Genomic DNA, 12,584 nt, shown 5'->3' on the forward strand with positions numbered 1-12,584 from the left:
AAACTCCTGTTTCGGTACACATGCCCATATCGAGTGCTGCGTGCCCTGACTCCAGTTACCTATACGAGATCGCCCCAGTCAGTACCAGTGCCTCATCTGTCCCGAATTCCACTGACGTTGTGCATGTCGCACGCCTTAAACCATATTACTGTCCTGTTATCACCGATATTTAGACGCACCGGGACGATGCTTCTGCCGCCGGGGGTAATGATACATGGATATTGCGTGTTTCTTGTGGCCGATGCACGCGGGCGCCCCGAAGACGACGAACGCTCCCTGGCTCTCGAGCTGTCAGCTGAACTGGCCAGCGCTGCATTATCCTTTGTAAATATACTTTGTAAATAGTCTCCAGTTGTTAATCCTTCCCGTTCGCGTAACAATATAAAATATTTACCAAAATAATCTCCCAATAGAATTAGGGCAACACTTCACTTCAGTCAACCAAAGGAACAGGCTGGCTTTAGGAAAGGATATTGTACAATGGATCCCATCCATGGTAATTAATCAGGTAATCGAGAAATCTGGAGAGTGCAATCAATCTCTCTACATGGCTTTCATAAATTACGAAAAGACATTTGATTCAGTAGAGATACCAGCAGTCATAGAGACATTATGTAATCAAGGAGTACAGGCAGCTTACGTAAATATCTTGGAAAATATCTACAGAGATTTCACAGCTACCTTAATTCTACACAAGAAAAGTAGGAAGATACCTATAAAAAAAGGGGTCAGACAAGGGGACACAATCTCTCCAATGCTATTCACTGCGTGCTTGAAGTATTCAAGCTATTAACTGCAAAGGCTTAGGAGTAAGGATCAATGGCGAATATCTCGGCAACCTTCGGTTTGCAGATGACATTGTCCTGTTCAGCAACACCGGGGACGAGTTACAACAAATAATTGAGGACCTTAACAGAGAGAGTTTAAGAATGGGGTTGAAGATTAATATGCAGACGACAAAGATGATGATCAATAGCCTGACTAAGGACAATTAAGAGTTCAGGATCACCAGTCAGCCTCTAGAGTCTGTGAAGAAATACGTTTACCTAGGTCAATTACTCACAGAGAACATTGATCGTGAGAAGGAAATTCACGGAAGAATAAAAGTGAGTCCCAGTACTAGGGCAGACACTGTCAGACCCTGATTGGAAGCTTACCGCTATCATTGAAAAGGAAGGTGTACAATCAGGGCCTTTCACCGGTGATGACATATGGGGCAGAAACTTGGAGACTGACAAAGAAGCTTGAGAACAAGTTAAGGACCGCGTAAAGAGCGATGGAACCAAGAATGCTAGGCATCACGTTAAGGACAGAAAGAGAGCGGTTTGGATCAGAGCCCAAACGGGTATAGCCGATATTCTAATTGACATTAAGAAAAAAGAAATGGAGCTGGGCAGGTCATGCGATGCTTAGGTTACAGAATGGGTGGCAAGAGAAGGAAAGCGCAGTCGAGGATGGCAGAAGACTAGGTGGGGCGATGAAATGATAGATAAGGAAAAGTAATATCAGAAAAATAACGAAGAAGTAGCGAGAGTGGACACACTCGCAGAGAATTGACCGCTGTCGGGGAGCAGATTCAATTCTACGAGTCAGAGACGCCTCCGAGGGCAGCTAGGAACGAGCGGCAACAATCACCGCGCACAAACATACAGGGTGTTTCAGCGAACACTTTCAAAAATCTTTACACTAGCATGGCGCTCTTTGGCAATACCTGGCCCTGGCGCCATTAAACATCAAACATTCATTCAAAAAGTTTTAAAAGAGGTATGTGGCAGATATCACAATTCTAGTTCATGAGCTGGTCTACTCGAAGCGGCGGACAATACTTGCACAAAAATTGAGATGCAAAATCGAATAATTAATAAAAATTCACTAATTAAGTTTTTAACTAATTACATTATGGCCCCTATTGCAATTTACAAATTATAGCCGTGGAGTTTGCAAGACGGATCCACTTGGAACGAATTTTCAAGATGAAACCAGCTTCGAGATATAAATTCCTGAACTTTGCGGAGAAATGCATTGGCGTTTTAGTTAATTTGTTAAGAAAACGTAGTTTCAAGCACTGAAGCACACAAGTAACTGGAATGCCAATGCATTTCTCCTCAAAGTTCGAGAATTTATATATCGAATCTAGTGTTGTCATGAGAATTCGTTCCAAGTGGATCCGCGGGGCGAAGTCCATTGCTAGAATTTGTAAATTTCAATATGGGTCATAAGATATTTAGCTAAAAAGTTAATGAGTGAATTCTTTTGATTAGACAATTTTGCATTTCAATTTCTTTTGCAGGTAGTGTCCGCCGCTTCACAGGCAACCCTTAAAAATTTTGAAAGTGTTCGCTGAAATACCCTGTTTATTCAAACATCCAAAATATAAGTACACGGGCACAGGGCACGGAGGCAAGCGAGATCATGCGTCCGTACATAGCGTTCAGAGCGACTACCTCCGTGCACTCACAGTTTGGCTAGTGTTGCGTTGCTCGACGGGCTCTCGAAGACTCATGTTGGTCGGCTGGTTGGTGGGAGCGGAAGACGTGTCGATCAGAGGTCCCCTCATGCTTTTGCGCTCGACCGGGTCCTTCCGACAGCGGTTGGCCTCCCGAACGTTGACGTTCGACCCAAGCCAAGGTAACTTCCTTGCTCCTCTTCTCAGCTCCGTCTGCCTGCCGACGGGGTCTCTCGCTTTCTCTCGGCTGCCTCAGCCACGCGTTTCTTGCCGATTCGCTGAACGCTCTGCTGTTGCACTTGCTTATTCGTCGCCGTTTTTCTTCTTTACTTTTCTGCACTGCACGTGCGACACCGGCCATCTCGCGCTTCCACGCTCGAGCCACGCGCAAGGTTCGCTCCCGTGGGTGCGGCGTGACACTCGGTCCAGTTTATGGCGCCGACTCGGCAGGCGGGCTGGTTGTTTCATCACACTTGCCCCCATCACAAGAAAGGTTTTATGGAAAATACTTCACGTTAATGCACTGATGCTTGCATCGGACGTTACACACATATGTGAAAAGTACGAATTATTATTTTTTTGAACACTGATGCACGTACAGTTGAATATACAATATAAGCAATGAAAAAAATGTGCTTGAACAATAACACCTCGTTTACGGAAGGCCACATAAAGAGAAATGTGATCCTTATTCCTAAATGTTTATCGCACCCAAGAGCTCAGATTGTAGGGGCTGGTTGTCTGTTCCTAACATAAAAAGTCGACCGTACAAAAAAAAAAAAAAAAAGAACATGGAATTTATTGATTGCCCACACCACTGCTAAGCATTCCCGCTCTATGGCTACTTCCCTTGGCAACAGTTTTCGACTGGCGTATGTTACTGGATGTAATATTGAGTCATGTTTTTGGAGAAGCACAGCACCTAAATATTGCTCCGATGCGTCCGTTCGGAGAGCGAATTCGCGTGTAAAATCGGAAGCCCTGAGCACCGGTTCTTTGGAAATAGCCACTTTTATTTACTCAAAAGCGGTTTGGTGCTCACTTGTTCAAACGACTTGATTTGGTGCGCGTTTCTTTAGTAGTTCCATTAAAGGTTAGGTTAGCTGGGTGCAATCTGGTATGATTTCTCGGTAATACCCTGCAAGGCATAGGAATGACTGCACGTGTTTCTTTTTCTGCGGTAGCCTAGTATTCTTGATTTTTTTCTACAGTATGGCTCACAGGCCTAATGGTACCTTTGCCTATTTCGTGACCGAGAAATTGAACTATATCTGAACTGTGTCTCCGAAGGCTTGATTGTCAGGCTGGCGTCTTTAACTCGGGAAAACATCATGTGAACTGTGTTGAGGTGCTCCTCCCACGAATCGGTCGCCATTAATATATCATAAAAGTAATAAAATAGGTACGGTAAACCATCTACTACCTTCCTAATGAGTCTCGTGAAGATTGCTGGTGCTGTTTTCGGCCCGAACGGCATGTCCCTAAATTGGTATAGACCTCATAGTGTGGAGAATGCCGTGATGGGCTTACTCTTCCGACATGGGAATTTGCCAATACCCTTTGGCAAAATCTATTTTTGAAAAGTATGTTTTTGGAACGCATTCCCAAACATGGTGTCTATTCAGGGTATTGGTTCACAGTCGTCTTGTAGGATTTTGTTCACTTGACGAAAATCGACACAAAGTCGGATTGTGTTGTTTGACTTTTTAATCACAACGATTGGTGGCGCATATTGTGTCATGGGCTTTTCGATAATTCCTTGCTGAAGCATTGCATGTATCTCTTTATTCACAGGCTTCTAAACTGCAGAGAGTATAGGGTATTGTTTCACATGAACAGGTGCTTCAGTCTTCAGTTGTAGATGGCATTCTTCAAGTTTAGTTCGGCCTGGCTGATCGGAAAATACATGTCTACAAAAGATGAGACGATTCACCTCAGCGCTTCCGCTTGCCCAAGTGGCATTTCCTGGCAGACTTGTGCATCAGTGTAGTTTTGTGTCTTAGCTAAAGGCACAAATGGAATATCCTCGCTTTCCGATTCATTCCCTTCAGCTGCCTTTGCTGAACAGCCTCTCGAAATTCTCCCCTGAAGGATGCCGTCTCGATCTTCGTAACGTTTTAACAGGTTTATATAAAACAAGCGTTTTTTCGTACGTTGGTCAACTTAGTAATCCACTTCATTTTTCCGTTCCTTGATTGTGAAGTTGAAGTTTATTCGTAACAGGAAAAGTACACCGGAAATATTGTACAGGACATCTGAATCCCTAGCTCAAGGCTAGTTGGGATCCATGCTAGTTATAATTCACAATCATAACGGCAATACGACAAAGTATAAATAAATCATGTATACAGAAATATTCATTTTTAAACACAAGGCAGGGTACGTGTAATAGCTAGGAGAAACCTACAGAAAGGAATTTGCATGTAGTATATTATGCATTACAAGCGAAAAAGAAAAACAGATATGTACACCAGCGAGATGAAAACCCTATGCAGATAATAGTAGTGAGTGATAATGGGATTTCAATGATATTGAAAAACATTTTGCTTGTTTTACTTCCGATGATAAGCTGTTCCATGGGAGTGCTCCAACCTTCGCCTTCCATATATATTATGCATTTTTGGCAAAAGAAAATTTCCCTTAAGTGCGCGGCGTGTATTGCTTCTGGAATGTAAAAAAATTGATAAACTCAAAGGGCAGTTAGTGGTTCTGTTATTATGAGTATGTGATATAGCTTTAAAATTCAGTAATAAATAAAACACAGTATACTTAACCTTTGAAACAGCGGCATTGATTTAGCATTGTAATCCGAAAAAGTCGTAAATCGCAAGGCCCTTTTCTGAAGAAGTACAATAGGTTCTACATATGAAACGTACGTGTTACCCCAAGATGCAATTCAGTAGAATGGATGGCTATGGAATATGCTAAAGTAAATTGCTTTCAGAGTGGCATTGTCGAAGTAATAACGGCATTCGTACAGCATAAAACAAGCCTTGCTCAACTTTTTACACAGCAATGCAATGTGAGACTTCCAATGAAGATGCTCATCTAGTGTGACACCCAAGTATTGAATTGAACTTAGCCGCTCAAGTATATTATGGTTTAGAGAAAGCGAATGACAATCTCTTAGAGGTGCTTTCCACAAAGAAGCAAAGAGAATAAATACATTTAGTTTTCTTGGTATTCCGAGTTAGCTTATTTGACGCGAACGACTGGTTAACATTTCGAAGTTCCTTATTAGCCACTTGAAATGTTTTGTCCAAGGAGTCTAGCGCACAAAGTAAAATAGTGTCATCTGCATAGATCACAGCAGAGAAGTTTTCTAAGGCATCAGGAAGATCGTGTACAAATAAAGAAAAAAATATTGGCCCTAGTACTGAGGTTTGTAGGACACCTGTAACAATGTCAGAAAAGTCGGATTTGGTATCTGCAATTGCAACTAGTTGTTTTCTGTTATCTAGATAGCTGCAAAAAAATGGAAGAGTTACACCTCGAAAACCATAGCATTCTAACTTATTTAGCAGTATGTCATGATCTACAGTGTCAAACGCTTTTCGCACATCTAGAAATATGCCTAGGACACTTTTGTTGTTGTTCAAGTGAAAATTTATACAGTCAGACAAAGCTGATACTGCTGTGTTTGTCGATCTTTTAGCTCGAAAACTATGCTGGCAATAAGACAAAATGGATTCACGTTCAAGAAATGAAGTGATTCGTTGGGCGGTAAGTTTTTCAAAGACGGTGTTTAAGTAACTTAAGACAGATATAGGACGGTAGTTTTCTAACAAATTATGGTCCCCATTTATGTAAATTGGAATAACCTTAGCGATCTTTAATAAGTCTGGATAGGTAGCAGTATAGAAAGAGAGATTAAATAATTTTTCTAATGGCTTGCACAGTATATCAATACAATGCTTTAAGACCACTGCGGATATTCCATCGTGACCAGTAGGATGTTTGAATGGCATGCCGTTAACTACGGACACTATCTCCTCCACTATCTCCTCCGCAAAACCAAATGGGTTTGTCGTCCTTTCCGGGTAAGTAATAGACGAAAGAAGAGGTACATTATTAGATATTGCTTGACCAATCATACAGAAGTACGAGTTAAACGACGATAGTAAGGATTCCACAGATATTCCTAAAATTTTAAAGTCTGGCATTGTATGTTCTCTAATCGATGGCTTAATTACCGAGTTCATCCTTTCCACTGAAGTAAGAGCTTGGATTTCTGAGTAGGCAACAGGATGAGAACTTTGTTGCCGGCGTTCAGCTCTCTAGCACGGCTCTTTGTATCGTAGCAGACCTTCTGACTGTTTTGCGTGCCTGAAATCTTCATGTGCTGTTCTGCAGGTCTCCTCAAGGCGATTTCGCAAGTCCACAACATACTCGTAAGTAGTTCTTGTTTCCATGTAAAGCGTGTCTTTTGTGCAGAGTTCTTTCAACAGTGTCATAGGACCTCGGATATGGCTGCCATATAACAACTCGAAGGGAGAGAATTAAGTTCTTTTGTGGAGCTTCCCGATATGTGAAAGGTAGAGGAATCGGATATCTGTCCAAGTGCTTTGGCTGCTCTTGACACATCTGACAGAGCATTCGTTTCAGCGTCCCATTGAATCTCTCAACGAGGCCATTGCTCATAAGGTGATATGGGATTGTAGTAATCTGACGGATGGAGAGTAGTCGGCTGATCTCTACCATTATTTCTGAAGTAAATGTCCGGCCGCGGTAACTCAATATCTCACGAGGTAAGCCAACCCTAGGAAACATTTGTAGCAGCGCTTCAGTTACCGATTTGATTTGTATTGTTGGCAAGCCACAGCCTCAGCATACTGTGTAGCAAAATTTACCATCGTGAGAATACATTTGTTCCCATAATATCGATTCCAACACTCTGAAATGGGGTCTCAATAATAGGCATGCTGGCAAGAGGTGCCCGTGAAACAAGTTATTTTAAAATGGCTCTGTGGCATATGTCGCACAACGTGACAGATGTCTTTATGTCTTCACTGCTGCTTGGCCAGTAGAACTCGGCAGTCCCTTTTTCTGTAGTCCTCTTAATTCCATGGTGACCCACAAGGAGACCTTGATGTCTTAGCTTGAGCACTGTCAATATAGAGGGTCTCGGTACTACAAGCTGTTTCACTTCTTTTCCTGATGGAAATTTGTGTTTTCTGTAAAGCATATCTTTTTCAACTATAAATTCGGACTCCCGTCCAGCATGGGAGGCAAGCCGTTTTCGCAATGCGCCAAAGCACGCGTTCTGCGGCAAACGGCGCACGCGTGCCTGCCTGCACTGCGCCCAGAAGCGCGGAGAATGCCTCGGGACGTGGGTGTAAATTATTCGATGCACGCCTCGTTCGCGCGCTCCCACTTCTTCGTACTGTTCTGTTTAAAGTGAAATTCACGCATCCCAGCCGCATTTGATTGGATTCGAAACGCATGCGCACTCACAGTCGTTTCATTATTAAGCCTGAGCCGCCCATTTTCTATCTTTTCATATATTGCGGCACTCTTTTAGCTCATTGCTTCCCGGGCTTAGGCTGTACGTTTCTTTTGACTCGCGGGCTTCATCTTCAGACTGGATAGTTTCTTGTACCTCCTCCTTTTTCCTGACAGACAGTTCTTCATGTCGACACTTACGACTTCCCTCAAAGAACGGGTGTATGCCAATCCAGTTGTCTATCGGAGATACCACTTCGACGTTTGCAAGGACGAGATCGTACAAGGGGTCATTCATACATTTGGCTAACTTTTCTGAGATGAGGAGGAGGAGGAGGAGGAGGAACTTTATTATTGCAGAAACCGTTGCGCGGGTTATTCCTGGGTGGTTCTCTCTGACAGGGCTTCACTGGCGATCGCGGCTCGCCGGGCCTGGTCGAGGGTCGCCAGTTGGCTTCCCAGGTCCAGTTCGGAGAGTCTCGCGTCCCAAGACCACGTAGTGAGGGTGTGTGCTTTGACTCGTGGCGAAATTGCGTTGCCCGGACGGTCGGTGCATTCGTGTGTAATGTGCGCGAGTGTCGCTGTGTGGTTGCTAAACCAGGGACATGTCCGGGACGTATATCTGTCTGGGGAGATTGCGTGTAGACGAGACAAGTGTGAGTATGTGTTCGTTTGCAGGCGGCGCTAGTCCCTTGCCTGGAGTTTATTGAAAGCTTTGTGCGGAGGAGTGTATTATCTTCTTTCGAGACGTTGGCCCTGTAGTATTTGTTGACTTGTGGTTAACTCGTGGGTCGTTCGTCGGTCTGTCGGGGGCTGAAGAACGGTGTGGTCTGCCGCTCGGCTAGTGAGACCTCGAGCGGCGCAGTCCGCCTCTTTGTTGCCCCGCAGGCCTTCGTGCCCGGGGCACCAGACGATACCGTGGGTCCATTCTAGTGAGCGGCCCAGGATTCGAATGGCTTGTATAGGGAGTGTTCCATTCATGTATAAGTGACACGCCGCTTGCGAGTCCGTAAGGACGCGGGTGGACCTTCGCTTGCTCTCGGCGTTGCGAAGTGCGAGAGCGATCGCTGCTGATTCTGCTGCTGCGCTGCATGTGGCGCGGATGGAGGCAGAGGCTACCAGGTTCCCCTGATTGACGACGGCGCTTGCGTATTTGGGACCACGACGTAGCGACGAGGGACACGGGCTAGCGTCCGTGTAGTATGTATGTGGGTCTCTGAAACAGCGTTTGTGCAACATGCGGGCACGTGCTGCTCTCCTCTCTTGATTGTGGGTGGGGTGCATGTTCTTGGGGACAGGGTCTACTACAATGTTCACTCTAATGCGGTTAGGCAGGAGTTGTGTTTCTTCTTTGCAGTACTGGGGTGTCAGCGGGTACCCTAGCCGTTGAAGAAGGTGCCTTCCCTAGAACAGTGTCTCAACTTTAATTTCAGCCTCTGGAAGGTATTGCACGGTTCTGTCCAGCAAGAACACAGGACTGCTCTTACCAGTAAAATTTTCGAGCGCTGCATTCACGACCGGAATTTTTTCTCCCGTTCCCGGCATGACAAATGCTTCCTCTCCATCTTGAGGGTTTTTCATACGGGGGGCTTGAGCGGCCCCGTTCCTGCTCGGCGGACAGTTGTCAGCGCGGTGGACAAATCGTCCGCACTTTCCACAGGCCACTGAAGTATTAGGTTTGGTATATCGACGACAATCAGCCGCACTATGTCCTAGTTTGTCGCAGTTTGTTTTTTATTTCTTCGTACAGCGAAATTCAGACTTCCTTCCGGGAAGTTTGCCTTCTCTGCTGCTAGAAGCCCGTGCCAGAAGTTTGCCTAGGACCTAGGGTTCTTTGTCTGTGTGCGTCTAGATAATTATCTGTTGTAGTTACTACTTCTTTAAGTGAAGAACATTTCCTTGACGAAAACGACCAGACCCTTGTGACAGCGGTTCGTGTACTCTTCTATTATAATATTTTTTCTCAAAGCATCGAATGTCCTCGCCATTCTGGATCTTTCAATACATCTGTCGAAGTATCCTGACAGCTTTGCTGCAAACTGGCGGCCTCTTTCTCTATCTTCAGGCATAACTCCTCTGAATCTCTCACGGTAGCCTTCACTAGTGAACGATACTCTTGTAGAAAGCTCAATTTCAGCTTTTCGTTATCTAAGGACTCCTCTGGGGTCATTCTGCCTATAACAGTTAAAGGGTTCCGCGAAAGGCAAAGACTAAAAGCGGAAGCCCAGTTTTCTTTAGGCCACGCTTCAGCGGTAGCGACGCGCTCGAATCTTTGAATGGAGGCGTCTAAGTCGTCCCATTTTTTCGTTAAAGAGTGGGATAAGCTTGTGGGGGCTGATTAGCTTTTTGGGCTGCGCTGCCATGGCACCTGCATTAGACAAAGGTCGTTGAGCGCGAAGCTCTTCAAGGCGCAACGTTTTGTTCAAAACCTTGCGCTCTAACTCGAGCCTACGGCTATCGCCTTCACGTGTATGCGCTCTCTCGTCACGTGCTTTGTTTGCTTCCTCCTCGGCCCATACCGTAAGCTCCGCGCCTATCATGCCGAGCGTTGCAACCGCTGCAGTTAATTTATCCATATCCATTTCCCGTGCAGCCCTCAGCTACGATCCCTGACTGCGCTGCTCAGACCTCCTTAATAAATCAGAGAGAGAGAGTCTCCGTCGCGGACGCCATTGTTAAGATGTGGTTCGGAGAGCAGGTATAATTCTGTGAGTCAGAGACGCTTCCGAGGGCAGCTTGGAACAAACGGCATCAGTCACCTTACACAAACATATATTCAAACATCAAAAAAAGAAAAAAAATCAACCCCGCCTTTCTTAAAGAAAGATGGTTGAACTTTGCCTCTAGAATGCTCAAGATGTCTCTCATTCTGACTTGTTCTGACTCGTTCTAACTTGTGCGTCCCAATAAGTTTCAGCTGTCGCTCAAGATAACTGCCTCTGTGTCAGCCCTGAGGAGAGCTCCTCCAGTGGCATAAATGAATCCTCTCACTTTGATTTCAAGCGTGATGATAATTGGTGATATTGGCTCATGTGATTTCTTCTCCACCACCGATTAGTCACTAGTCACAGACAAAACCAATGTTGATGACCAAGTGCTGTCGTTATTTGTCAACTCACTCGGCCCTTTGCCTCTGTTTATTTACGTAAAGTGTGTGTCCATCGCTGTGGTTACCAAATACGCCCAACGGTAGGCTACCACTCAGGCGGAAAACTTTCACTTTTCGGCGGGGGGGGGACTGGGGACCGACCAGCTTTCCAAAGATATATATATACATATATATATATATATATATATATATATATATATATATATATATATATATATCTTTGGAATCTCTGTATCTTTGGACGCGTACAGTTTAGGTTTGACATGTGATCGCGCGACGACATCGGACGCTTTGGCACCTTCGTGCCTTTTGTGCCACACCCAAGCCCCGAAGGGCTCTGGCATCTGCCTTCACATGTAAGTAAACGAATGTATCTTCTCGTTGACAACATCACGCGAGTAGACAGCTCTCGTAATGCATCACAATCGTTTGAGAAGCGTCACAGTAGAGCATTTTTTTACATGCTGAGTGGTGTTTTTATTTGCAGGTTTCCCTTCAGTAATAGGGAATTGCTGGACAGGTGAATCAGCGCAACGGGAATTGTACTGGCGAATCGACAAGCAAGTTATTGAATCTGTTTAATTGTTGCACTTTGAACAATCATGCTTCTACAAAGGCCAAAGCAGAAAAACAGCCTAATGGTGTGCCGAGTATTTCTCTACCAGAAAGCAATCAAGAGGCGAGTGCCCAATACGGACGAAATCGAGTGCATGAACCTACACATTAATAACGTTGCCGTTTTATTAACTGTGCAATATTTTTAACACTTCCTTGCACGTCATTTCATGTGACATATCTTTTCTGGTCACAAATGTGTGCAGCGAATCTATTAGCTTGATCAACTCTTTGGCCTGTGGGACCGTTCACTTGCACTTGATGCTGAGTCTTTTACATGTATCCATAAACTGCATAATATGCACATCAGACCCCTACGAGGATTTTCAAAATTCATTTAGACAACACGCACATATGCAATATTGACATAATCTCAAATACCACTAAGCAGCTGTGACACACATTTTTGTTGAGTATACTCTCAGGTAAAATAAGTAGATCATGTGGACAGCTCCAGCTCCTGTTCCTTAAATCAGCGTCCACAAGGGGTATGCAAAAATATTTTTTTCTCGCGTACCGATTGTTTTCCTGTATAAGCAAGAGAACGCACCACATTAGAGCAACATATATGTTGTACATCACACAATATGTGCTTTAATTTACCAAGTGAGATGAGTTATTTTTGTGGCTCAGTCAGTTAAATCGCACTGCAAGCTGTAGTCATCAATCTTCTGTTGGATTTTGCAAATGTTCAATGAAACATGTTTCCCTGTTATGCAGATATGCAATGGCAAGCCCTTCCGTGTGTTCCAAAGGTAAAAGTTAAGCTCTAAGTTAAAGAAGACATTTCTAGTCAGAAACAATGAACAAAAATGATGAAAGCATAGTTTCAGAAGCCCAAGGTACAGAAATTATAAGAAGTGTCAAATGATTTTGATGGAAGAATGGTATCTGAAAATGCAAAACTCTTTAGTGGAGGTCAAGCGAGTCAATATAAGTCGAATACTCTGCAAAATTATGCGAGTAATGGTA

This window comes from Dermacentor andersoni, chromosome 1 (assembly GCF_023375885.2).
Source record: "Dermacentor andersoni chromosome 1, qqDerAnde1_hic_scaffold, whole genome shotgun sequence".
NCBI lineage: Eukaryota > Metazoa > Arthropoda > Arachnida > Ixodida > Ixodidae > Dermacentor > Dermacentor andersoni.